The sequence below is a fragment of the Dryobates pubescens genome, chromosome 10 (genome assembly GCF_014839835.1).
Source record: "Dryobates pubescens isolate bDryPub1 chromosome 10, bDryPub1.pri, whole genome shotgun sequence".
Classification (NCBI taxonomy): Eukaryota; Metazoa; Chordata; class Aves; order Piciformes; family Picidae; genus Dryobates; species Dryobates pubescens.
In genome coordinates, this window is record NC_071621.1 from 4,788,164 (window position 1) to 4,814,505 (window position 26,342).

Below are 26,342 nucleotides of genomic sequence, written 5' to 3' on the forward strand. Positions count from 1 at the left end.
GAGTGATAGAGAGGCTTTGGTGGGCATCTGGCCTCCAGGCCAGGACCAAACCACCACAAGTAGGGATTAATTTCTATGGAAAAATCCCTACATAAAGCACATTTAATGTGGCTAAATTACAACAGATTAAAAGATGACAATCCAAACAGCACAAAGTACCCAGAGGTAGAAATATAAAGAAAATTGTGTAAATACTGTATGTTCAGTGGTATTAAGATTATATTAAGTAAAATGCAATATTTTTAATATCCCTGTGAAGTTTTTCATAGTGAAAGGTGTCAGACTGTGGAATAGTTCTCCACTATCTCAGTAGTTCTCATGTTTTAAGACAGACTTCAACCATGTAAATTCAAGATAGAAAATATTAGCCACTGCTTACAGCAGTAATAAGCAGCGTAGCTCCTCTGTTGTGATTCTGACTTGCTAAATGAGAAATGTAATCATGAACTGTACATGTCAGAAGTGTGTACCTGTGTCTCTGAAAACCTTTTGTGCTATATAAACCTTTCATTTCCCCCACCTCCCCTTTTATACATTAGATTTTGATACAACTTTGCTTGTAAAAGGTTGCCTGGTATCCATCTTAGTGCCATTTGTAGACACTCCAGCATAGCTGAAGCATCTGTATTGGGCTAGCAGATAATGACAAGGGAGTTGGAGGATGCATCCTTCTAGGGATCAGTCAGAGTATTCCAGACCATACTAAATGGCTTATTTAAAAAAACACTAGGTAGGCTTAGAAAATCATAGAATGGTTTGGATTGGAAGAGGCCTTTAAAGGTTATCTAGCCCTACCCCCCTGCAGTGAGTGAGCAGGGACATCTTCAACTACATCAGGTTGCTCAGAGCCCTGTCCAACCTGACATGGAATGATTCCATTCCATGGATTGATGGGGTGTCTACCCTATCTCTGGGCAACCTGTGATACTGTGACACCGTGTCACCACCTTCCTTATGAAAAATTTCTTCCTTCTATCTAATGTAAATCTCCCATCTTTTAGCTTTAAACCATCACCATTTTTCCTGTTACAATGTGTCCTGTTAAAAAGTCTGCCCCCATCTCTTTTATAGGCCCCTTTTAGGTACTGAAAGGGCACAGTAAGGTGTCTGTGGAGCTGCCTTTTCTCCAGGCTGAACAGCCCCAGCTGTCTCAGTCTGGCCTCATTGCAGAGGTGTTCCAGTCCTCTGATTGTTTTTGTGCCAAGAAGGCAAATGGGATCCTGGGATGTATTAAGAAGAGTGTGTCCAGCAGATCAAGGGAGGTTCTCCTTCCTCTCTACTCTGCCTTACTGAGGCCTCATCTTGAGTACTGCATTCAGTTTGGGGCTCCCCAGTTTAAAAGGGACAGGGATGTCCTCATAGTGGAAGGCTATGAGGATGATTAGGGGAGTGGAGCACTGCCCTATGAGGAGAGGCTGAGGGCCCTGGGACTTTTTAGTCTGGAAAAGAGAAGACTTAGAGGGGATTTAATAAATGTTTATAAATATCTGAGGGCTGGGTGTCAGGAGGGAGGGGACAGGTTCTTCTTTCTTGTTCCCTGTGATAGGACAAGGAGCAATGGATGTAAGCTGCAGCACGGGAGGCTCCACCTCAACACAAGGGGGAACTTCGGGGTTACAGACCACTGGAACAGGCTCCCCAGAGACGTGGAGTCTCCTTCTGTGGAGACTCTCAGGGCCCATCTGGGTGCATTCCTCTGTGACCTGAGCTAGATTGTATGGTCCTGCTCTGGCAGGGGGGCTGGACTCAATGATCGCTTTGGGTCCCTTTCAACTCCTGACATCCTGTGATCCTGTCATAAATAGACATTAATGAACCTTTGTGTGCTTATATCAAACATGTTTCAACACAAGGACACTCAATCAGCTTAAACTTCCAAGTCTCCCTTTGGTTTTGTTTATTTAGAACTGGTTCTCTAAAACATTGCAGATCCAAAGCTGGATGCCTAACAGCGATGTGCTATGGCACAGAAACAAGGAGAGCCACAAAAATGATCAGAGGGCTGGAGCACCTCTATGAAGATGGGCTGAAAGAGTTGTGGTTATTCAGCCTGAAGGAGAGAAGGCTCCAGGGAGACCTTATAGCTGCCTTCTAGTACCTGAGGGGGACTAAAAGAAAGCTGTGGAGGGCCTATTTACAAAGGCAAGCAGCAATAGGACAAGGGGCAATGGCATTAAACTAGAGAAGGGTAGATTTAGATTGGACATTAGGAAGAAGTTCTTGACTATGAGAACGACGGAACAGGTTGCCCAGGGAGGTAGCGGAGGTCCCATCCCTGGAGATATTCAGTGTCAGGCTTGCTGGGGCTCTGAGCAACATGATCTAGTTGCAGAACCTAGCGCCTGGCTGCGGGGAGAGGAGGCAGCGGTGCCCAGCTCAGCTAGGCCTGCTCACTGATGGGAGAGAGAGAGGGGGAAAAAAAAGAGAGGAAAAAAAAAGTGGGGTGGAGAGGGTTGTGATGAATGGAGTGATTATTTGTGTCAATTAGATGATTTTGATTAAAGCAAAAGCAGGAGCATGAATGATGAAAACAAGGCATCAGATACTGGGAACTGACCTATGTAACTAAAGTATGATTTATTTATTTATTTTAGGCTTTATTATAATCAGTTGTTTATGATTAATTTTACTTGCTTTAATATAGAGTAAGATTTTAGGTTTTATTATAACCTGTTGATTATTAATTTGATTTGTTCTAATATATGTATACAAAGGCCTTAGTGAAATGTAGGAGCTAACAGTTGGAATACTATGAAACAATAAGTTGTTTAAGGATGGGAAAGGAAGAGAGATTGCTACAGAAGATGTGAACACGAGAGACAATTGTGAGAATCACAAGATCCTATGTGCAACCCATCCCTGGGAAGGATGTTGATTGTAACAACAGAGCTAAAAAAGATACAACCACAAGGACTCGGCACACAACCCACCAGCTGTACTGACCAGAAGATTACATCATTGAAAGACCACCACAAGGATGAACTAATTTAAATAAATCCACCCTTATATGCATATGTATTAGGAGTAGAATATTTAAAGGGGAATTAGATTGTGTTTAGTGTGCATTATTGCACCCAACGCTGTTTGCATGTCTCTTATTGCCTTAAAATTGCTCTTTTCAAATTAAAACTGTATTCAATTGACTTTAATTGGCTTTGTCATTAATAACAGGGTGGTTACTGAAAGATGGTTACTAGTCGAACAAAGGCTAGTAGAAAAACAGTGGGCACCCAAGCAGAAAGCACACACAAGCATGCAGATACTCAGGTAGGTGACTGCAGTGAGTGCTGGAGCCTAGCACTTGATATGGAGGATGGAAGGAACAACTCCTGTGTTAGGTGTGAGCAGATCAGTGATCTGATGAGCATGGTGGCCGAGCTAAAAGAAGAGGTGGAAAGGCTAAGAACTATAAGAGACTGCAAAAGGAAAATTGACTATTTCCATAATCTAACCTCTACAAAAGCAGAACAGGGGGTAACTCTTAGTGGAACAGGGAGTTTGATACCCTCCCATCAGCAAATCTATCAACCTCCCTGTATTAACCCACATGAGCAGGGCCAATGGGAACAGGTCTCTGCCCGACGGAAGAAATGCAAATGGAGAAAGCCTGCTACTTTGAGCAGCGTACTGCCTACAGTGCAATTACAGAATCGGTATGAGGCTCTGCAGGAGGAGCAGGTCATTGGCAAGGTTGAGGACTCAAGAAGGTCAGAAGCTGCACCAATGACAAGTTGCCTCAGGCCAGCCACCAAAACTAATCCTGAAAAGAAACCTTGTAGGGTCATTGTCATAGGAGACTCCCTGCTGAAGGGAGCAGAGGGACCAATATGTATCATAGTATCAGTCAGGGTTGGAAGGGACCACAAGCATCATCTAGTTCTAACCCCCCTGACATGGGCAGGGACACCCCACACTAGATCAGGCTGGCCAGAGCCTCATCCAGCCTGGGCTTAAACACCTCCAGGGACAGGACCATGGACAACCCATTCCAGGGCTTCACCACTCTCATGGTGAAGAACTTCTTCCTGAATCTCCCCACCTTCAGCTTCATTCCATTCCCCCTAGTCCTATCACTACTTGATATCCTGGGAAGTCCCTCCTTCTTATAGGCCCCCTTCAGATACTGGAAGGCCACACTTAGTTAGACCAAACCCATTTCATAGAGAGGTCTGCTGCCTCCCTGGTGCCCAAGTAAGGGATATTGTACGTAAAATTCCCAATCTCATGAGTCCTTCAGACTACTACCCACTTCTGGTCTTTCAGGTGGGTAGTGACAATGCAACAATGAGAGGCTCACAATCAATTAAAAGAGACTTCAGAACCTTAGGGCAACTGCTAAAGGGATCAGGAGCTCAAGTTGTGTTCTCTGCTATCCCTCTAACGTCAGCAATGGACAAGAGAACATTGAGGAAGAGCCAACAGGTCAATTCATGGCTCTGGGGCTGGTGTCATCGACAGGGTTTTGGGTTCTACAATCATGGCTTGGTTTACAAGGCACCAGAGCTGCAAACAACTTATGGGATGCACTTGTCCCAGAGTGGGAAAAGGATCGTGGGGCAGGAATTGGCAGGGCTTATTGATAGGGCTTTAAACTAGGTTTGAAGGGGGAAGGGGTTAATAGTCTCCTGCTGGCCAGTGACAAACAGAGGGGCAGCTCACCAGAGGCAGAGGGATGGAGAGCTTGTAAGGGCTCTCAGCTTGCTGCCCTGAGGCAAGCCATGAATGATGCATGAGGATATTCTGTGGAAATCAAGGGGAATTGGCTCAAGAGGACAACAGGGCCAGCCCAGCTGAAGTGCCTCTATGCAAATGCACACAGCTGGGGCAACAAACAGGATGAATCAACAGCCACTGTGCTGCTGGGATGCCATGACACAGTGGCTATTACTGAAACTTGGCAGGATGATTCCCATGACTGGAATGTAGGGATAGACAGGTATAAGCTCTTTAGGAAGGATAGGCAGGGAAGGAGAGGAGGAGGTGTTGTCCTCTATGTCAATAACCAGCTGGAATCAGTGAAGCTCCACCTGGGGAAGGATGATGAGCTGGTTGAGAGTGTATGGGTTAAAATTAAAGGCAAGACAGGGGAAGGAGATACTACTGTGGGGGTCTCCTACAGGCCACCTGACCAGCAGAACCAAGCAGATGAGATCCTCCACAGGCAAATAGAAGTGGCTTCCAGGTCACAACCCTGGTCCTCATGGGTGATTTCAACCACCCTGACATCTGCTGGAGGGACCACACGGCAAGGCACCAGCAATCTAGGATGTTCCTGGACTGCATAGAAGACAACTTCCTCCTCCAAATGGTAGAGGAACCAACAAGAAAAGGTGCTATGTTGGACCTTGTTCTCACCAACAGGGAAGGGCTGGTAACCAATGTGGAGCTCAGAGACAGCCTTGGCTGCAGTGACCATGAAGCAGTTGAATTTAAGATCCTCAGGGCAATCAGGAGGAAGTATTCTAAGCTCACAACCCTAGACTTTAGGCATGCAGACTTTGATCGCTTCAGGGATCTGATAGCCAAAGTGTCGTGGGACAAAGCCCTGGAGGGAAAAGGGACCCAGGACAGCTGGTCAGTATTCAAGGACCACCTCCTCTGTGTCCAGGAGCTATGTATACCAACAAAGGGAAAAGCCGGAAAGAATGCTAGGAAGCCTGCCTGGATGAGCAAGGAGCTGCTGGACACACTATCACTTAAAAGGAAACTGTACAGGAAGTGGAGGGAAGGACAGCTGGAACAGGGGGTATATAAGGAAGCTGCCCGAGCAGCAAGAGACCTGGTTAGGAAAGCCAAAGCAGAGTTTGAATTGACTCTAGCCAGGGAAGTTAAAGGGAACACTAAGAACTTCTACAGGTATATTAATGGGAAGAAGAGGACTAGGGAAGGTGTGGGCCCCCTCAGAAAGGAAACTGGTGAAATGGTCACAAGTGATGAGGAAAAGGCTGAGGGTCTCAATAACTTCTTTACCTCAGTCTTCACTGCAAGGGCCTCTAGCCACACTCCTGATGTCATGGAAGATAATGGCAGGGACCAGGAGGAAGAACTGCCCATCATAAGTGAAGATCAGGTTCATGAACACCTGAAGAACCTGAAAGTGTTCAAGTCCATGGGACCTGATGGGATACACCCACAGGTACTGAGAAAACTGGCAGATGAGGTTGCTAAACCTCTCTCTGTTATATTCCAAAAGTCATGGCAGTCTGGGGCAGTCCCCACAGACTGGAAAAGGGAAACATTACCCCATTTTCAAAAAGGGTAAGAAGGAGGAACCAGGGAACTACAGGCCAGTCAGTCTCACCTCTGTGCCCAGAAAGATCATGGAGCAGATCCTCCTGGAGGCACTACTGACACAGAAGAATAGTGAAGAAGTGAGTTGATACAGTCAGCATGGCTTTGCCAAGGGCAAATCCTGCCTGACAAACCTGGTGGCCTTCTATGAACAGGTGACAACATTAATAGATGAGGGGCGAGCAACTGATGTCATTTACCTGGACCTGAGCAAAGCCTTCAATGCTGTTCCACACCACATCCTGGTCTCCAAACTGGTGACACATGGGTTTGCTGGCTGGACCACTAGATGGATAAAGAACTGGCTTGATGGCTGCACCCAAAGAGTGGCTGTCAATGGGTCCATGTCCCAGTGGAGGCCAGTGACAAGCGGAGTCCCTGAGGGATCAGTCCTGGGACCAGGCTTGTTCAACATCTTTGTCAGTGCCATGGACAGTGGCATTGAGTGCACCCTCAGCAAGTTTGCTGATGACACCAAGCTGTGTGGTGCAGCAGACATGCTGGAGGGAATGGATGCCATCCAAGAGGGACCTTGACAGGCTGGAGAGGTGGGCACAAGCCAACTTCAGGAGGTTCAACAAGACCAAGTGCAGGGTCCTGCATCTGGCTTGAGGCAATCCCAGGCACAAATCCAGGCTGGGCAGTGACTGGCTGGAAAGCAGCCCTGAGGAGAGAGACTTGGGGGTGCTGGTGGACGAGAAGCTCAACATGAGCTCTCAGTGTGCACTTGCAGCCCAGAAAGCCAATCAGACCCTGGGCTGCATCAAGAGAAGTGTGGCCAGCAGGGCAAGGGAGGTGATTCTCCCCCTCTACTCAGCTCTGGTGAGACCCCACCTGGAGTACTGTGTCCGGTTCTGGAGCCCCTATTACAAGAGGGAAATGGACATGCTGGAGCATGTCCAGAGAAGGGCCACGAGGATGACCAGAGGGCTGGAGCACCTCTCCTATGAGGACAGACTGAAAGAGTCGGGGCTGTTCAGTTTGGAGAAAAGAAGGCTCTGAGGTGACCTTATTGTGGCCTTCCAGTATCTGAAGGGGGCTACAGGAAGGCTGGGGAGGCACTTGTCAGGATCTCAGGCAGCGCTCGGACTAGGTGAAATGTAATGAAGCTGGAGGTGGGGAGATTCAGGCTGGAATTGAGGAGGAAGTTCTTCCCCATGAGAGTGGTGAAGCCCTGGAATGGGTTGTCCAGGGAAGTGGTTGAGGCCCCATCCCTGGAGGTGTTTAAGCCCAGGCTGGATGAGGCTCTGGCCAGCCTGATCTAGTGTGGGGTGTCCCTGCCCATGTCAGGGGGGTTGGAACCAGATGATCCTTGTGGTCCCTTCCAACCCTGACTGATTCTATGATTCTCTTTGGGGCTGTTCCTACTTACTGCAAGGGGGTTGGCCTAGATGACTTGGTGTTCAAAAAATTGATTGGATGTGGCCCTTGGAGCCATGAGGTTTTAGTCACTGGGGAATAGGTATGACTTGATCTTTCAGGTCTTTCCCAACCTGGTTGATTCTAGAAAGAAAATTCTTTAATCCATGCCTAGTTTTGCAGCCTGACTCAATAAATTTTGATTCAGAAAAGGGGGAGGAAGGATACTCTAGGAGAATTTGGCTAGATAATCTTCAGAGGTCCAACAGTGGGGAGGACAGCCACAGTTTGGTGATTGCAACCCAAAATGAGAAGAAGAGATTATTCTCTCTTCCTCTGTGGGAAAGGGGAGAAAAGAGAGAAGTGACACAAAAATCTTTCCTGAGCAAAAGCTCAAAACAGTAATCCCAGAAGGACTGCAGAGCTCAACCCAGCATCAGAGGTGCATTTGATCCATCAAGACCAAGGTGCACAGGAAGGCCTGGGTGTGGGAGTTTACCAGCAGCCAGATGCAGGTGGATAACCATCACTGGCCACCTTAGCTTTTACAGAATTAACCGGGTTGGAAACTGACCAGGTTAGGCAACTGACTCCCATTCATTAGAAAGAACAATCTGAGAAGACTGAAAATCTGGTATGAAGATTTTTGAAACTCTGGCTTGTTTTATTTTAAAGACTATTATCTTTCCCCAGGCATGGCATTCAGCACTCAACAGCAGGTTCTATTTTGGAATGGGTGTTCTGGTGGGCTCCCACCAAATGAAACTACTTTTGCCAAAATACCGCAGCAGCAAGGTTATTCTACAGCACTTGTAGGTATGAGACATAGCAACCTGCCACCCTTCCATTGCATGTTATTCAAATAAGGCTACTTCTGTACATATTTTTGCTTGCCAAAACATGTAGGATTAGTTAAATTAGAGTTTCTTACATGCAAGCTATCTGAATCAACAGGGCTTTTAGAATGTCACCCACAAACCTCAATGTTAGTGCAACATACCTGATAAATCCAATGGAATGCATAGATGTACATGGCAAACAGAAGTAACCACAAAGGAAAGAATCCTGTTTACCCAGTACAGACTGTTTTAGAAAGAACCAACAGAGGTATTCACTGATCTATTAAAACAGTAAAATGTTGTCTGCCAGTTGGTACCCAGGCACTATGGTGGTCTTAGTTATACCTGATGGCTAGGTTTTCTGTTAGTTATGCATCCTGCTTACTACCACAGTTAAAACTCTGAACAACTCTGCAAAAAAAGCTGAGAGAGTCCCATTGACTTCAGTGGATTTTGGATCAGAATATACATTCAAGAAAGAAAATTCTATTACCTTGGCTATCTTTTAGCCTGAACACTGATTAAAGGATTTGTCTTTCAAACACCTCTCATTTTTAAACTCCCTTTGATGAGGTCAAAAGCATCATGTGCTTCATTGTAATTACTGTGAATGTGACACCTCTGCTTGGCTCTAGCACACTGAGTTATTGCTGGGTTCCTAAACTGAAGTGAGTCTCAGTGATGTACTTACTGCACACAAGCCTGTGCAAAGGCATGAACTTTCTCTAGCTCACTGCAGTCTGGCATAGCTTGTAGTGTAAACGATATTCATACACATGAGTACAGAGCTGTCTGGCTGTTCTCATAAGTTTTTTGTCTAGCTAATAGTCCCTAAGCCCATGGTTATAGACTGTCCATCAATGTCAGGTTAATTACATTGTTCTGTCCTATGACTTCACTAAGGTTCATTTTCAGTGTATGGCATTATGATGTTTCTAGTTGTACTGGATAATTGGAATGATCTATTTTTACTACTCATTTTAGGATGAACTTAGACACACAGAGCCAATATGTACACCTTCTTCAAATTTGGACTGCAAAGGTCAGTTAGAACTTGTATGTAAATCAGTTCCTATTTTTGCTTAGCTGTTTCTCCTGTCACAAGAGTTTCTCCCCATAAGCCAACCCATTAATGAATGGCAACTTTATCATGTGAAAAATAATAAGCAACAAGCATTGGAACCCTATTTGTTACTATTCAGGGAAGCATCTGAGCTTACCCATTGCCCTCTGTGGAATTTTAACAGATAGGTGAGGAAAACCAGCTGTTATAGGCAGATAAAATGCCAATGAATGCATGATTGCTCCCTAAGAGTCTGCCCCCATTCCACACCAGCTCCTCCCTTGGCTGTGCCTCAGCTGAGGAGTGCACCCAACCTATTAGAAATACAGGTGCGAATAGGCAAGTTTAAAAATCTGGGTTTAAAAATCTTTGGTTTATATTTTCAGGGAAGTGGCATATGGGTGTAAACTGTAGATCCTGTCACTGATCATTGCCACCATCCTTTAAATCATGCATTTGATTATTTTTATGGCATGCCTTTCACCCTTTTGAACGAGTGTCAAGGCACAGATGACCCTGAACTGGCCACATCCTTACAAGATACATACTGGCTTTACACACAGGTCATCATCCTTGCAGTGCTTACTCTTTTGATTGGAAAACTTACCAATTTGTTCTCAGTAAAATGGAAAATAATCATGTGTCTGTGTGGTGGTGAGAGAAAGTTCTGTTCTCCCACCCACACAAAGAAACCACTGCTAGCTCAGTCAGAGGAGCAAAATGGATAAGCTATATTTACAAGCAGGATGAAGTGCAGATGATTATATACACAATATATAGTATTTACAATATATACAGAAATACACAACAAAGAGTATAACACAGCAAATCTTTACCTCCTCCAGCCAGGAGGGTCCCCCCCAACTGTACCCCCTTCTTTCCCTACCTCCCTTTTTCCCCCAAAAAGGGTTAGAGAGAGAAAAAGGTAATTATTAAGGAGGAAATTCTGTTAGCTCAAAGCATATGCAAGAATTAGTTCCTTATCTGGTTGGCTCAGTTAGTTCATGGTCAACTCTGTCCAGCACAGAGGAAAAACAGTAGCTGCTCAGAGAGACTGAAACAGACAGACTGAACTGACTGAGATTCAAACTGAACTAAAGCTAAAAATTTAAAGTTGCATTCTACCAATCTACCAATGAAATTCGTTTAGAATATCTTTGTTTTCATTTTACACCAAAACATTCAGCCAGAGTGTTCCAGTAACTATCCCTTTCTTAAAGGCACAGCCTAAAACTGTCACAGTCTGGCTATCTGTGGTCTCCTGTATTTCATCTCTTGGTTCTCCAGCTATGGTTTCACCAAGTACTGGAACTGTATCTGTGATGGGTTACACCCATCCTGGAAGCAGTGAGGGGAGGGCTTGTGAGAGCATTTCCCTCCCTGCAGGGGGTTTTCCCCCTGGGAAACTAAGTTAGTCTGTTCCACTCCCTCTCCCTGTCCAGTGAGTCTATAAGAAGGAGGGCACTACAGCCATTAGCTTTCTTGGCCCCTGCCTTTGCCTGGATGAGGACTGCCGCTGGCTCCCTGCTTCTCTGCCACGTGGTCCTCCCTGCTACACCCATGCCTTTGCAAAGGACTGGTTTTGTATTTCATATTTCTTTTTTCCCATCCATCCTTGTTTCTTACCCTTGTGAACCCTACCTGTTATTGTTACATACACACACACACACACACACACACACACACACACACACACTGTTTAAAGAAAATTCTTTACCTCTCTACTTCCAAGCTGAATCCAAATTATTTCTTGATGTATTTGATCCTTTCCTTTCTTTTCCTCTCTATTGGGAAAGAGGAGGGGGGAGCAGGGAAGGGATTCTCAGCCTTGCCCCCATCTGAGCTCTTAAGTCCCAGTTAAGGCTCAAACCACCACAGTATCTTAATGAGAAACTATGATATCACTGAACAACTGAGCAATCTAGAAAAAACTAATATGCTGAGAGAAGCAGTTTCATTCATTGCCAAGTAACAAACAAATCATATTGCATTTTAATGTGTTTACTGTGTCAGAGACCACTAAATTAGCTGGCTGGCATGCTGAATTATCCATCCTGGTGCTGGCCATTAATTTATTTCCTGGCATTCTGTTGCCTGTGCTTCATCTTGTACATAGCTAGTCACCTCCTCAGGAAAAGGAGGTTGATTATTTTGTGTGTTTGTGTTCTTCCAATAAAAGGGGTGCTGGCCAAAGGCTGACCCTCCTGCCAGTTTGAACAGAAAAATTATCTTAGCCTGATGTATCAACTGCCATAAAAGTGTCATCTGACATTAATATTTTGCAAACAGGAGGAGGGTGATCATGAATTTTAGTATTGTTTTCCAGAGGTGTCTTTCATTTACAATCAGTAGCCTCAGCTGGAATTGAACAAGCCACTAAGTTTTTATAAGTGTTCATGTATCAAGTCCGGCACATTCTTGAATGAGGTTAGACTGTTTCTGTCAGAGTTTAGGGGTTACTTGTTTGGTTATTAAGGGAAATTGAAGCTAAAATAAATATCTTCTGTAAAACTTTGAATATAGCTAATCTCAGGTTCATGGAATATCCTGCCTGACCTGATGTTAAAGGGATATGGTTTCCTTGTGGGTGCAGTGTTATATCTGTGTCTTCCATGAGGACATCTCAGATGCTCAGTGGCATCCATGCTAAGCTTTAAACAAGTCCTGTTCTCCGTGCCCCTGAGAGAGTGTCAATCTTTTGGCTGTGAACTTCAGAACCAGAAAAAGAAAGGGCCCATTTTGGTCTTTATGGGGAAAAAAACCCAAACAAACCAAAACCCCACAAAATCTTTCAGATATGTTTTCATCCCCTCTGTTCCCAAAACCTCAAAAATGCAAAGATGTAAAAAAAAATAAAAATCACCAAAATATTGATTTGGGGATAATGACTACAATACCACTGTTACATTTGGCCTGAGTGACAGTTTGCAGATAAGTGACTATTGTTTTCATTTATTTCAGTAACAAGCATAGCCAGTTTCTTCTCTTTGTTTCCCTTTTATATGTTCAAACCCCTCTCGTTACTACAGAGAAGTTTCAGGGAAGAAGTAGGCATGGCCTATTGGAGATGATGCCGAGGAAATGGACTGGATGGTGGGTAAGTGGACTTCTTGAAAAAAGTAATTTGTTTGAACACAGAAAGAAAATTAAAGAGCTGAATGCAGGAACTCCCTTTTCGCATGTCACAAATCAGTGAACTTGTCTTAAATACACCGTTAGCTACAGAGATTGCCATACCATCACCACAGGATTTTTTCTTTACGTGAAACATCAAACTTTTGTTTGTTCTTTAATTGACACACTTCTGTGCCACATTGTTAAATGCAGTCAAATAATCGGGTATGTGCTTGATCATGTTAATTACAATGTTTGACATTCTCTACCTCCGTCTAGTCTCAGAAGATTGAGTGGTGCTGCTCCGGAATATTACATTACATTAGATGGTGGTTGGTTTTTTGCACTTGTTGATTTATATAGAAGAATAATTCTTGGAGCAGAAACCAGAATTCCTTTCCAGCCCAAAGGCCCAGGTTAAAAGGTATGGATTTTCACTTAATAAACTGTATGAAGTCAGGATGTCATGAAGATTCACTTAGGCCTAAATCTCTTCTCTGAGTGCCAGTTATGTCTTTAAACTAAACTGACACTCAAGAGTCTAGATTTAGACCTAAGGCTTGCTTAATCCTTTCTCTCAGCTTCAGTGGAGGCAGAACATAGCTGCTCTTTGTATTCAGTCAAAAGTTAAGACCCTTTTGACAAAGCATTCACCTCCTATTCAGGCCAAGAACTGATCCCCTGAACCTTTTCTTTTTCCAATAACCATGTTTGCAAAATTATATTTTGAGGGGAGCCTTCTTGCTTCTGTTAGAAAGGCTAAGGACTACTGCAAGGTCCATTTGAACCAAAAGACTCTGCCATGCTCTCCTTACAATTTTTTTGCCACCAGTAACCTTCAGGCACAGGCTACACAAGCAGAGCTGAAAAACAGTCCAACGGTGTAAGGAACTTGCTCTGTATAGGCCAAACAGGATGAGAGAAGAGATTGATCTAAAGAGCTGAGCAGTGGCTTATGCTTTATCCTCACATACTTCAGCTTTCACTGCTGCTTATGTAACTATGGATGCTGTTCTTGGCAAATTTTATTTGATGGCAAAAGGTGATGAGGAGAAGCAATCAAAGATGCTATCAGTATAAAAAATATTCCTTATGAAGTTAGGTTTGAATTACAATCTATGAAGCTTTTAGCGTTGACATTAGGAGATGACTTTTCATTGATAGATGAGGACAAGCAATCAAAGATGCTATCAGTATAAAAAATATTCCTTATGAAGTTAGGTTTGAATTACAATCTATGAAGCTTTTACCGTTGACATTGGGAGATGACTTTTCATTGATAGTATGCAGCCTGTTTCTCAGAGCCTCTGCTCAATTTATGATGAGACATAGCAATTTTCTATGATTAGAAAACTAGGTAGCACTATTACTTAAAGATGCTTCAAAGGCTTAAATACGGAGCGAGGTAATCCTTCATTTGGAGAATTTACAGATAAACCTGACAGAGTATTCTGAGTAGCTTGAATAGAAGTATCATTTATGTAAGTGATTTTCCAAATTTATAGACACCACAAAAATTTTGGACACATTCAGGAGCTTTCCATTGGGCTCTTATTATTTCCATAATGTGGGATTACTCTTGCATTGTTTTGGTAATGCAGAACTCATTTAGCTAAATGGAAAGACTCCGTCTTCGCTGAATTTTCAGTGAAGACTAAAAAGTCTGACTGCAACTCTGGGCATAACTATGTTGTTTTCCTTTTTATATATAGGCAGGCTTCTGGATGTTATTGTGAAAGAAGGCTTGAAGAATAACACATTCATTTATTTTGCATCTGATCATGGAGGCTTCTTGGAGGCTTGCTGAGGAAATGCTCAGTTGGGTGGATGGAATGAGATATATAAAGGTAAAATTCCAGTAGCAGACTTCCTAAAAAGAAAATTATGAAACAAAATATATCCAGATAGCATATATCTTAGTAAATAGAGTCTGGGTTGATAATCTTGCATTGTAGGTCTGGAGTAAATTCAGGACAGTTTTCATCCCCCCAGACAGGATCAATTTCACTAAAACTACTCCTCATAGCTATATTGGCTAACCCATTCTTAAAGACCTTCAGTGATTACTCAGATATTCCATATTTTATTTTACTGAAGGCTTTTTCCTTGTACTTAGTTTGGACTTGTGTGAGCTTTCTGCTCAGCTTTTCGCCTTCCTTTCAGGGTTTTGCGGGTCGGAAGGACTCCTGGTAGGCAGGGGGCCCCGGCAGGATCGTGCTCTCGTGAGCGTGCGTGGGAATGGGAGCCTGACGTCAGCTGCGGGAGGTTTCAATCCCGCCCGGGCTTTGCGCGCGGCGCCAGTTTGGCTTGAGAGCCTCTCGGCTGCTTACAAAAAAAAAAGAAACACCAAAAGAAACCTAAAAAAAAATTAAAATAATTTTTTTCAATTGAACACTGAACCATGGTCGTCACTCGGACGAAGGCTAGAGAAACAGCATCTACCCAGACAGAGTTGCTTCATCAGCATGCAGGAGTCCAGGCTGCCAGCTGCAGAGAGTGCTTCAGCCTGGCACTTGAAATAGAGGGAGAGGGAGAGAACACCTGTGTCAGGTGTGAGCAGGTGAACTTTCTCCTCAGTATGGTGGTGGAGCTGAAGGATGAAGTGGCCGAGCTGAAAGAGGAGGTATCTAGGCTCAGGTCAATAAGGGAAAGCGAAAGGGAGTTAGATATGTGGGAGAAGGCTCTGCAGATCTCCCCTGCTGAGGGAAGGGTCCCTGGAAACAGGGAGGGATGGATACAGGTCCCTGCCAGGGATGGCAAGGGAAATCCATCCTGGCCCTCTCCTCCTCTTCCACTGTCCTTGCATAATAAGTATGAGGCCCTGCAGGCCAAGGGCAGTGGGGATGAGAGGGCCGAGGAGCAGCCATCCGGAGTGGAGCCTAAGGCCAAGCAGTCCCCACCAGCTATAACTACCAGCTACAGAGAGGAGCCTAAGGCCAAGCAGTCCCCAACAGCTATAACAAGCAGCTCCACAAAGAAAAGGAGAAGGGTTATAGTTGTTGGGGACTCTCTCCTGGGGGGTACTGAGGGACCCATATGTCATCCCGACCCATCCCACAGGGAGGTCTGCTCCCTACCCGGGGCATGGGTTAGGGACATCGCAAGGAGAATCCCAAAGTTAATCCAGCCCTCTGACTATTACCCTCTGCTGATAATGCAAGCTGGGAGTGACAAAATTGACAAGAAGGGCACCAGGGCAATTAAAAAGGAGTTCAGGGCCCTTGGACAATTGATTGATGGGGCAGGAGCTCAAGTGGTGTTCTGCTCGGTTCACTCAGTGGCAGGGGAGTACACTGAGAGGAACAGGAGAACCCACACCATCAGCAATTGGCTCAGGGGATTGTGCCAGCAGCAGAACTTTGGTTTCTTCAATCATGGGGCAACTTTTACTGCACCCAACCTGCTGGGTCCTGATGGGGTGCATTTATCTAGAAGGGGTAAGAAAGTCCTAGCACTAGAGTTGGCAGGGCTTTAAATTAGGTCTGAAGGGGGTGGGTGAGGAAATCAGTCCCTCTGAAGAGGAAAGAGTGGGGCACAAATTAGGGTTAATTGAGAAGTCAGGAGCCCAGCTGCAGTGCATGTACACCAATGCACCCAGCATGGGCAATAAGCAAGAGGAGCTGGAAGTCCTGGTCCACCAGGGTGACTATGATGTAGTCACCATGTCAGAAACATGGTGGGATAACACACACGATTGGAGTGCTACACTGGGGGGTTACAGGCTCTTTAGGAGAGACAGGCAAGGGAGAAGAGGAGGAGGGGTGGCTCTGTATATTAGGGAGTCATTCTCAGCCACAGAACTTGAGGTGGAAAATGAGGGGATTGAGAGCCTGTGGGTTAAAATCAGAGGGCAGCCTAACAAATCTGACATCCTGGTTGGAGTCTGTTATAGACTAACCAACCAGGATGAGGAGGCTGATGAATTATTCTATAAGCAACTGGAGGCTGTCTCAAGATCATCAGATCTTGTCCTTGTGGGTGACTTTAACCTGCCAGATATCTGCTGGGAACTTAATTCAGCAGAGAGGAGGCAGTCCAGAAGATTCCTAGAGTGCATGGAGGACAGCTTCCTGACGCAGCTCTTAAGTGAGCCTACCAGGGGTCAGGCTCTGCTTGACCTGCTGATCTCCAATAGGGAAGGGCTGGTGGGAGATGTGATGGTGGGAGGCTGCCTAGGGTGCAGTGACCACGAGATAGTGAAATTTTCAATATGCAGGGAGATAGGGAGCAGCACCAACAGAACCTTCACCTTGGGCTTCCAGAGGGCAAACTTGAGCCTGTTTAAGAAACTTATTCGCAAAGTTCCCTGGGTATCAACCCTCAAGAACTGAGGGGTCCAGAAGGGTTGGAGCTACTTCAAACAGGAGCTCTTGAAGGCACAGGAACTGGCGGTCCCCATGTGCCGAAAGATGAGCCGGCAGGGAAGGCGACCGGCCTGGATGAGCAAGCAGCTCCTGGAGGAACTAAGGGGAAAAAAGAGGCTGTATCACCTTTGGAAGGAGGGGAAGGCTTCTCGAGGGATGTTTAAGGAATTTGTTGGATTATGTAGGAAAAAAATTAGAGAGGCAAAGGCCCAGTTGGAACTGAAGCTGAGCACCTCTGTGAAAGACAATAAAAAGCATTTTTACAAATACATCAACACTAAAAAGAGGGGCAAGAAGAACCTCCACTCCTTATTGGACCTGAAGGGTAACAATGTAGCTAAAGGCTGAGGTTCTAAATACCTTCTTTACCTCAATTTTCAACAGTAAGGCAGGAGGACTCCAGGATAACTGGCCTCCTGAACTGGTAGATCGGGTCAGGGAGCAGTGTAGTACTCCTGAAAGCCACGAGGAAGTAGTTAGGGACTTGCTGAGCCACTTGGATACTCACAAGTCCATGGGACCAGATGGGATCCATCCTAGGGTGCTGAGAGAGCTGGCAGATGAGCTGGCCAAGCCGCTCTCCATCATTTTCCTCCAGTCCTGGCTCACTGGAGAGGTCCCAGATGACTGGAAACTGGCCAGTGTGGTCCCCATCCACAAGAAGGGCTGGATGGAGGAACCTGGAAACTACAGGCCTGTCAGCCTGAACTCAGTGCCAGGGAAAATTATGGAGCAGATTATCTTGGGGGCGATAACTGCGCACCTGAAGGACGGCCAAGGGCTCAGGTGCAGCCAGCATGGATTTAGGAAGGGCAGATCCTGCCTACCAACCTGATCTCCTTCTATGATCAGGTGACCCACCTGGTGGATGTGGGGAAGGCTGTGGATGTAGTCTACCTGGACTTCAGTAAGGCCTTTGACACCATCCCCCACAGCAAACTGCTGGCTAAGCTGTCAGCTCGTGGCTTGGACTGCAACACTCTGTGCTGGGTTAGGAACTGGATGGAGGGCTAAGCCCAAAGAGCGGTGGTGAATGGTGCCACATGCAGCTGGCAGCCAGTCACCAGTGGCGTCCCCCAAGGATCAGTGCTGGGCCCCTTCCTCTTTAATATCTTCCTTGATGATCTGGATGAGGGGATTGAGTCAGTCATCAGTAAATTTGCAGATGACACCAAGTTGGGTGCAGATGTTGGTCAGTTAGAGGGTGTAAGGGCTCTGCAGAGGGACCTTGACCGGCTGGACAGATGGGCAGAGTCCAACAGGATGGCATTCAACAAGTCCAAGTGCCAGGTGCTGCACTTTGGCCACAGCAACCCCATGCAGAGCTACAGGCTGGGGTCAGAGTGGCTGGAGAGCTGCCAAACAGAGAGGGACCTGGGGGTGCTGGTTGACAGCCGCCTAAACATGAGCCAGCAGTGTGCCCAGGTGGCCAAGAATGCCAATGGATCCTGATCTGCATTAGGAATAGCGTGGCCAGCAGGAGCAGGGAAGTCATTGTGCCCCTGTTCTCTGCATTGGTTAGGCCACACCTTGAGTCCTGTGTCCAGTTCTGGGCCCCTCAGTTTAGGAAGGACATCGAGACACTTGAACGTGTCCAGAGAAGGGCAACAAGGCTGGGGAGAGGCCTTGAGCACAAGCCCTGTGAGGAGAGGCTGAGGGAGCTGGGATTGTTTAGCCTGGAGAGGAGGAAGCTCAGGGGAAACCTCATTGCTCTCTACAACTACCTGAAAGGTGTTTGTAGCCAGGAAGGGGTTGGGCTCCTCTGTCTAGCAACCAGCACCAGAACAAGAGGACACAGTCTCAAGCTGCACCAGGGGAAGTCTAGGCTTGAGGTGAGAAGAAATTCTTCACAGAGAGAGTCGTTTGCCATTGGAATGGGCTGCCCAGGGAGGTGGTGGAGTCACCATCCCTGGAGGTGTTCAAGAGGAGATTGGATGTGGCACTTGGTGCCATGGTCTAGTCATGAGGTCTCTGGTGACAGGTTGGACTCGATGATCTTTGAGGTCTCTTCCAACCTTTGTGATACTGTGATACTGTGAGAGTATCAGGATAATGGCTGAGAACATTGCTGTCTGTCTTGTTGCCATGAATAAATAGATACTAGAGTTGTAACACCAAACTTTTAGTCATGCTGCCAGTTAAACCTTGAGGGTCAACACATTTGATGTGATGCCAGATGCTGCAGTGGAATTTTGGTTTTAGATTTTTGATCCTCAAAGATAAATCTGGGTGCTTCATTCAAGGAAAAGTGTCGACGCTATACAAGCTATAAAGTACTTGTGGAACCAATGCCTTCAAAGTGACATCTAGAGCCACTTTCACATTGCTCAAAGAGCTATATGGTAGAAAATGTTAAGTGCAAGGGTTTTCCATAGATGCAGTTCTTCCATGGGGTGCTGCATCTTCAAACTGTGATTTTTGTGGTGGGTTTTGTTGTTATTGTTATTTTGGGGGAGGTTGGTGGTGGTTTTTGGTTGGTTGGGGTTTTTTGTTTGCTTGTTTGGTTTGTTGTCTTTTTTTCTCTTTGGAAACCTCAGTCTTTATCTAGAGACAAGAGGCCAATAACTTTTTTTGTCTAAGATCTAGGAAAGTAATTGTTTCTTTTAAAAGGAAATGTTAAGGAATATTATTTAACTTATAAACAATATGGCAAATATGGAGGGAAAAAAAAATAATTTTTAAAAATCCCACAAAACCAAACCAACCAAACAAAAAAAACCCACAACCAAGCAAGCAACCAAAAAACCCAAACAAAAAAATCCTACCACAAACCAAACAACCATAAAACAAAACCAAGAAAATGAAGGAAAGAAAATGGAGAGTGCCGCAACTGTTAATCTGTCTTGGAGCTCAGCAGTGGTAAGGCCTTCATAACCCTACCAGGTCTGCTGCAGTTGGGCAAATCTGCCGCAGTGCTGGTGACTGTCACAGCCACAAGCACACTTGGCCGGGTCTCAGCAGCTCAGTCGGCCTTGCTGCATTCCCCAAACTGTGGATTTGGATGACCTGATACCACTGTGGCCATGAAACAAGGTGAAACCCAGTGTGGGAACCATACTTTAAGTGCTCATGGCCAACATTTTGGTTGTATTAACTAAAAGCTTATCTGAGGAGACCAGGACTCAATTCCTCCCACGGTTTGGAAAACAGATCTGCATCATCTCTAAGTGACATGTGTAAATCACTCTGCATCTTTGCTCTTTCTGTGGAAATACAGCCTCTACAGGAACGATAAATAAAGATCAGTTGAACCAACCCCATAACCTAACTCTTAAAACAGTCACTTGTGGTTAGGGGTTTTCTCCCACCATTGCTTTCACAGTCCCTTTTTTATTAAGTACCTTAATATGATTAAAATGGAGACAAAACCCCACAACACCAGAGGTGTGCTCCTTCCCTGCTAAGTGCTGTAGGGAGGAATAGGACAATAAAGGAAAGAAATGCCCAGCAGGGACACACTGCAGGTGTGCTGTTGTGCAGCATTCACCTCCCAAAACATACCACTTCCCCCCACCCTAACTATCCCCTCACACCAGGGGTAGGAGCAGGCCTGAAGGTCTGAGGGTTGAGTGTCCAGATGCAGAGCTGCACCACAGGGCCACTAGCCACTCAAGAGGCAGACGTCAGGGGAAGCCGCCACCAAGGGGTAGCACAGCACAGCTGCCTGTGGTGAAGGCACATTATGCCCAAATATTGAATCTTGTCCCAGCACATGGACAAGTTCCCCCTCTTCATGAGGGAAACAAAAGCCAAGGCATTAGCCAGGCTGGCAGGGACCCCTGTACGCACCCAGCGCATGGGATGCTCGTGCGAAAACTAAGTATGGGCATAATTCTAGCTTCAAGCTTTCTATTGGCCAGAGCCAGTTGTTTACAAGAGTGCCCACTGGTCAAATCCAGCCTCAAGGAACCTGTAAGTTTTACCCCAGTTGGTAAACGAGTTGCCCCCTCTTTGACTTTGTCTCTCTCATTGCTCGAGAGGACAAGGCCATAGCCTCTGCCATTAAGTCTTCCTCCTCTCATACATGCAAGCATACTAGAAGCCTCTGCACGACGAGAAGAAGCCCGTATCCAGGCAGGCCCATTGAGCCTTAGCCCTGAGAATTATCTCCAGAGGAGGGACCTTCACTGAGCCCGAGAAGCCCAGCGCCGTTACAGGCAGTGACACCGACAGGGGGAGCCCACCGTGCCTCCAGAGGACTGGACCCGCCACAGTAAGATCTGCCCAGCTGTCAGGAAAAAGGACTACCGAGTCCGGTAGTGCACACACCTGCGTGACCCCACTGTAGTGGGAGAGGAGCCGTCACGCCGCTCCGAGCCCTGTAAACCACAGGGTAGACCCAGAGCACTGCTCCGAAGCTGGGACCGCTCTGAGAGGGTCCCGCTGTTCCGTTAAGCCAAGTAAACAGGAATTCGCCACTCCCTGTAGCCTCACTTCTTCCCTGGGGCCGCTCCACGCCAGCCCCGAACCCACTGCAGAACGGCCGGCCCCTACGGGGTCCAGGCCTGCCTGCTGCTGTGCCAGATCCAAAGCCTCCGAGCCCGCCTGTCGGGAACCGTCGCCCCATCCTGCCACACGGGCCAACTGTGAGGACCGACTCTGAGGGCCGACCCCGTCTCGGGACCAGCCCTACCAGCCCTGCCGGCCCTACCAGGGCTGCTCCCTATCGTCTGGAAGGAACCTGCCGAGTCCTGCAAGAGAACCTGCTTACCAGCTAAGCCCAGGATCCATCTCCTCTCCACTGCCACGGAGAGAGCTACCCAGTGCCGCCGTCCAGACCAGCCTAGGAACCAGTGCAGTGACAGTAGTCCGACAGAACCCAACCTTGCCACAAACAACAGCTACAAAGTATCTTCCACGTGCTTTCCACTCACTAGCATTCAGCTTAAAGCATCCGCGTCTAGCAGTAACCTTGGACGCATGGAAACAGTCTCTGTGTATAGTTAAGTAGCTGCCCAAGCCATGTCGAGTCGCCATCTAGTGGCCAAGCGGCGGAACTGCACCCTTCGTTATATAAATGTAGAAAGTGATTCTATAAATATTCCAATTGAGTTCTAATTACAATGCTAAACCACTTATGGGATGTATTTCACGAATGTGCACTAGAACATGTATATAAAATAGTGATTCATTGGTTATTAATAATTTTTATACTTAATACTATTTTCACTATTCATATTTCATATTCATAAATTAAGACAATTGAAAGCATTTTTATAAATACATTAATGCTAAAAAGAGGGGCAAGAAGAACCTCCACTCCTTATTGGACCTGAAGGGTAACAATGTAGCTAAAGATGAGGAAAAGGCTGAGGTTCTAAATACCTTCTTTACCTCAATTTTCAACAGTAAAGCAGGAGGACTCCAGGATAACTGGCCTCCTGAACTGGTAGATCGGGTCAGGGAGCAGTGTAGTACTCCTGAAAGCCACGAGGAAGTAGTTAGGGACTTGCTGAGCCACTTGGATACTCGAAAGTCCATGGGACCGGATGGGATCCATCCTAGGGTGCTGAGAGAGCAGGCAGATGAGCTGGCCAAGCCGCTCTTCATCATTTTCCACCAGTCCTGGCTCACTGGAGAGGTCCCAGATAACTGGAAACTGGCCAGTGTGATGCCCATCCACAAGAAGGGTCAGAAGGAGGAACCTGCAAACTACAGGCCAGTCAGCCTGACCTCAGTGCCAGGGAAAATGATGGAGCAGATCATCTTGGGGGCGATAACTGCGCACCTGAAGGACGGCCAAGGGATCAGGTGCAGCCAGCATGGATTTAGGAAGGGCAGATCCTGCCTGACCATCCTGATCTCCTTCTATGATCAGGTGACCCACCTGGTGGATGTGGGGAAGGCTGTGGATGTAGTCTACCTGGACTTCAGTAAGGCCTTTGACACCATCCCCCACAGCAAACTCCTGGCCAAGCTGTCAGCTCATGGCTTGGACTGCAACACTCTGTGCTGGGTTAGGAACTGGCTGGAGGGCAAAGCCCAGAGAGTGGTGGTGAATGGTGCCACATGCAGCTGGCAGCCAGTCACTAGTGGTGTCCCCCAAGGATCAGTGCTGGGCCCCTTCCTCTTTAATATCTTCCTTGATGATCTGGATGAGGGGATTGAGACAGTCATCAGTAAATTTGAAGATGACACCAAGTTGAGAGCAGGTGTTGTTCTGTTAGAGGGTAGAAGGGCTCTGCAGAGGGACCTTGACAGGCTGGACAATTGGCAGAGTCCAACAGGATGGCATTCAACAAGTCCAAGTGCCAGGTGCTGCCCTTTGGCCACAGCAACCCCATGCAGTGCTACAGGTTGGGGTCAGAATGGCTGGAGAGCTGCCAAACAGAGAGGGACCTGGGTTGACTGCTGCCTAAACATGAGCCAGCAGTGTGCCCAGGTGGCCAAGAATGCCAATGGCATCCTGGCCTGCATTAGGAATAGTGTGGCCAGCAGGAGCAGGGAAGTCATTGTGCCCCTGTACTCTGCATTGGTTAGGCCACACCTTGAGTCCTGTGTCCAGTTCTGGGCCCCTCAATTTAAGAAGGACATCGAGACACTTGAACGTGTCCAGAGAAGGGCAACAAGGCTGGTGAGAGGCCTCGAGCACAAGCCCTACAAGGAAAGGCTGAGGGAGCTGGGATTGTTTAGCCTGGAGGAGGCTCAGGGGAGACCTTATTGCTGTCTACAACTTCCTGAAGGGTGGTTGGTCTCTTCTCCCAGGCAACCAGCACCAGAACAAGAAGACACCGTCTCAAGCTGCACCAGGGGAAGTGTAATGGGTTGGGGCAGATACCCTCCCCACCACAGGCAGAAATAACGACTCAGACAAACGGATTGCAAAAGTGATGAAAGTTTAAATAGAAAGCAGTGAATGTTACAGAAAACCCAAAGCGCAGTGACAAAGAAAGATCCCATCCCCACCTGAGGGTGCATGCAAAACCCCCAGGGCTCCTTCTTCCCCCTCCCTCTGCTGGGCTAGTCTCAGCTGGCCAGGCCTGAGACTGCCCATCCCCCTGTGGCCTTGGGCCCAATCAGGCCCATGGCCGGGAGATCTCTCCCCCAGTTACCAAGTCTCGGAGAGGGAAGGAAAGAGGAAGTGCCAGACCCCACCGCAAAATTTATAGTGGTGCAAGGGATTATGGTAGAAATACCTAATTTTCTGAGTCCACCCACTGGGATGGACTTCTGGACACAGGAAACACCCCTGTAGCAGAGGGCACCCAGCCCAAACTACGACAGGAAGTCTAGGCTTGAGGTGAGGAGAAATTCTTCACAGAGAGAGTCATTAGCTGTTGGAATGGACTGCCCAGGGAGGTGGTTGAGTCACCATCCCTGGAGGTGTTCAAGAGGGGATTTGATGTGGCACTTGGTGCCATGGTTTAGTGGTCATGAGATCTTGGGTGACAGATTGGACTTGATGATCTTTGAAGTCTTTTCCAACCTGATTGATTCTATGGTTCTGTGAAAAATTATCGTCTTCTGTGGGCCCACAGAGGGAGAGCAGTCAGGCCCCCGCAGGCTGAGAGTTGCATGTGCAGCTCTGAGCACTCGAGAAAGTGGGACAATCATGGGGGCAGCAAGGCTTACAGCACCAGGAGCCCTTGCCAGGCACCCCTCAACTTGCAGTGGCTTCATTTCCAAAGTATTGCCACCACTGGTGCTATTCCCTGAATCCCAAGCCTGAAGTTTGAACTAATGGACACCATCACAGTGAGACATGGCCCATACCCCAAGGAACACTGTGCATGGAGCCCGTAACAGTATACATGCTGCAGAAACATGAGTCAACACTTTGAATATCTCCCTCCATGTATCCAATACTCAGAAGACCAGGAAGCTAGAACTGACAATATGTAATTGTTTTTTTTTCCTGGACAGCTTCTGGGCAGAAAGCTTTTTCTGACTGCAGTGACTCCAGCAGAAAACTCCCGCTAGAGGAGTCTTGCCACACTTCCCTACTGAAAGGTTAAATACATAGTCCATTGGGGGATGCATTTGAAGAATTGCTTTTCAGGTTAAAGGACTGCTGTTCACCTCACCTAGCTTTCACCTCTTTTTCATCTAGCCTGTGTGTGTCTATATTACAATTTTGGTTCTAGTTGGAAGCATGCTTTTGAGGTAAACCCCTCTTGAGCTCATTATGCTTTGGGTTGCATTGTGGAGTGGGCTTGATGATTATGACTTTAGATGAAATTAAACTGTGAAATAGGTTCCAGTATCATACTTAATATGCTCTGATCACTAAAAGATGTTATGTAGATAGGACCAAACAAGAGTTAGCCCGCAGCAAATCACAGACCAGACACCACAGCATGAATATCGAGAAATGTTCTGGTTTACATGTCAGTTTCTAATAGGCCACACTAACTGTAATAGAGATGTGGGAAACTGTGATGAATTTGTGGACCCTTTGATGTGCCAAGAAGAGATTGACCTCCAAAGTATTGCTGTGTATCCATGAGAAAGTATTGTACCTGTGAATGAATACATTGTCATGTACCTTAGAATATATGGAAAGTCCCTGAAACGAATGTGTAGTTTGTTTGAGGCTGAGAAACTGCAAGAAGAAGAAACCTGGACTTAGCTCAGCAGTAACTGTAGCAATGCTATCACTAACCAGTAAGAATCTTGACAAAAGTTAGTTAACCAATCACACGCAGCCACACTGACATAACATACATACAAATATGTGTTGCTTGCTAGAATAAATGGAGTCTTTTGTCTCTATACTCTGCTTGCATTTATTTTTGTCGCTTTGGCCGTCACCTTTCTCCCTATACAGTGACAGAGAGACAGTGTTACAACATGCAAAGTGTATTTTGTTGTATTTTGTGTTCCTGTGAAGCCAAATGCACAGCAGATCTCCTGTGTCTGCCTTTCTAATTTTTTTAATTTTTTTTTTGGTCCATTGAACCACAACTGCTCATGGCAGGGGGATTGGAAACCATGGGAGACCTAGCCCATGAAAGACTGGCTAATCAAATATTACTGTATGCTCAACTTTCAGCCAAGCCAGAAATTCTGATTCTTTGCTTCAATGGCTATTAATTCTGACTGGGCTGACAGACTTTTAAGAGAAGTCTATCACATTCATATTACATATTTATTATCGATTTACTTCTATCTATTGGACAGGCTAGATAAGAAGCTGCTGTGTCTTGATGTCATCCGGGCAGGACTCATCAATTGAGCCTTTCACTGAAGCCAGAAGAATCCTCGGTCTGTATGTTAGTCCCTTCCTGTACCACAGTTTATTAGTAACAGTTCATTTATTTCAGCTTGTTAAACTGATTGATTGTTACCAGATGGGTTTGAGAGATGTTTGAA

At 46.3% G+C, this 26,342-nt stretch overlaps 1 pseudogene; it reads left to right on the forward strand.

The window, feature by feature from the left end:
* Nucleotides 1-21,748, forward strand: part of LOC104302148 (arylsulfatase D-like) — a 38,865-nt pseudogene extending 17,117 nt beyond the window's left edge.
* Nucleotides 21,749-26,342: the final 4,594 nt, after the last annotated feature.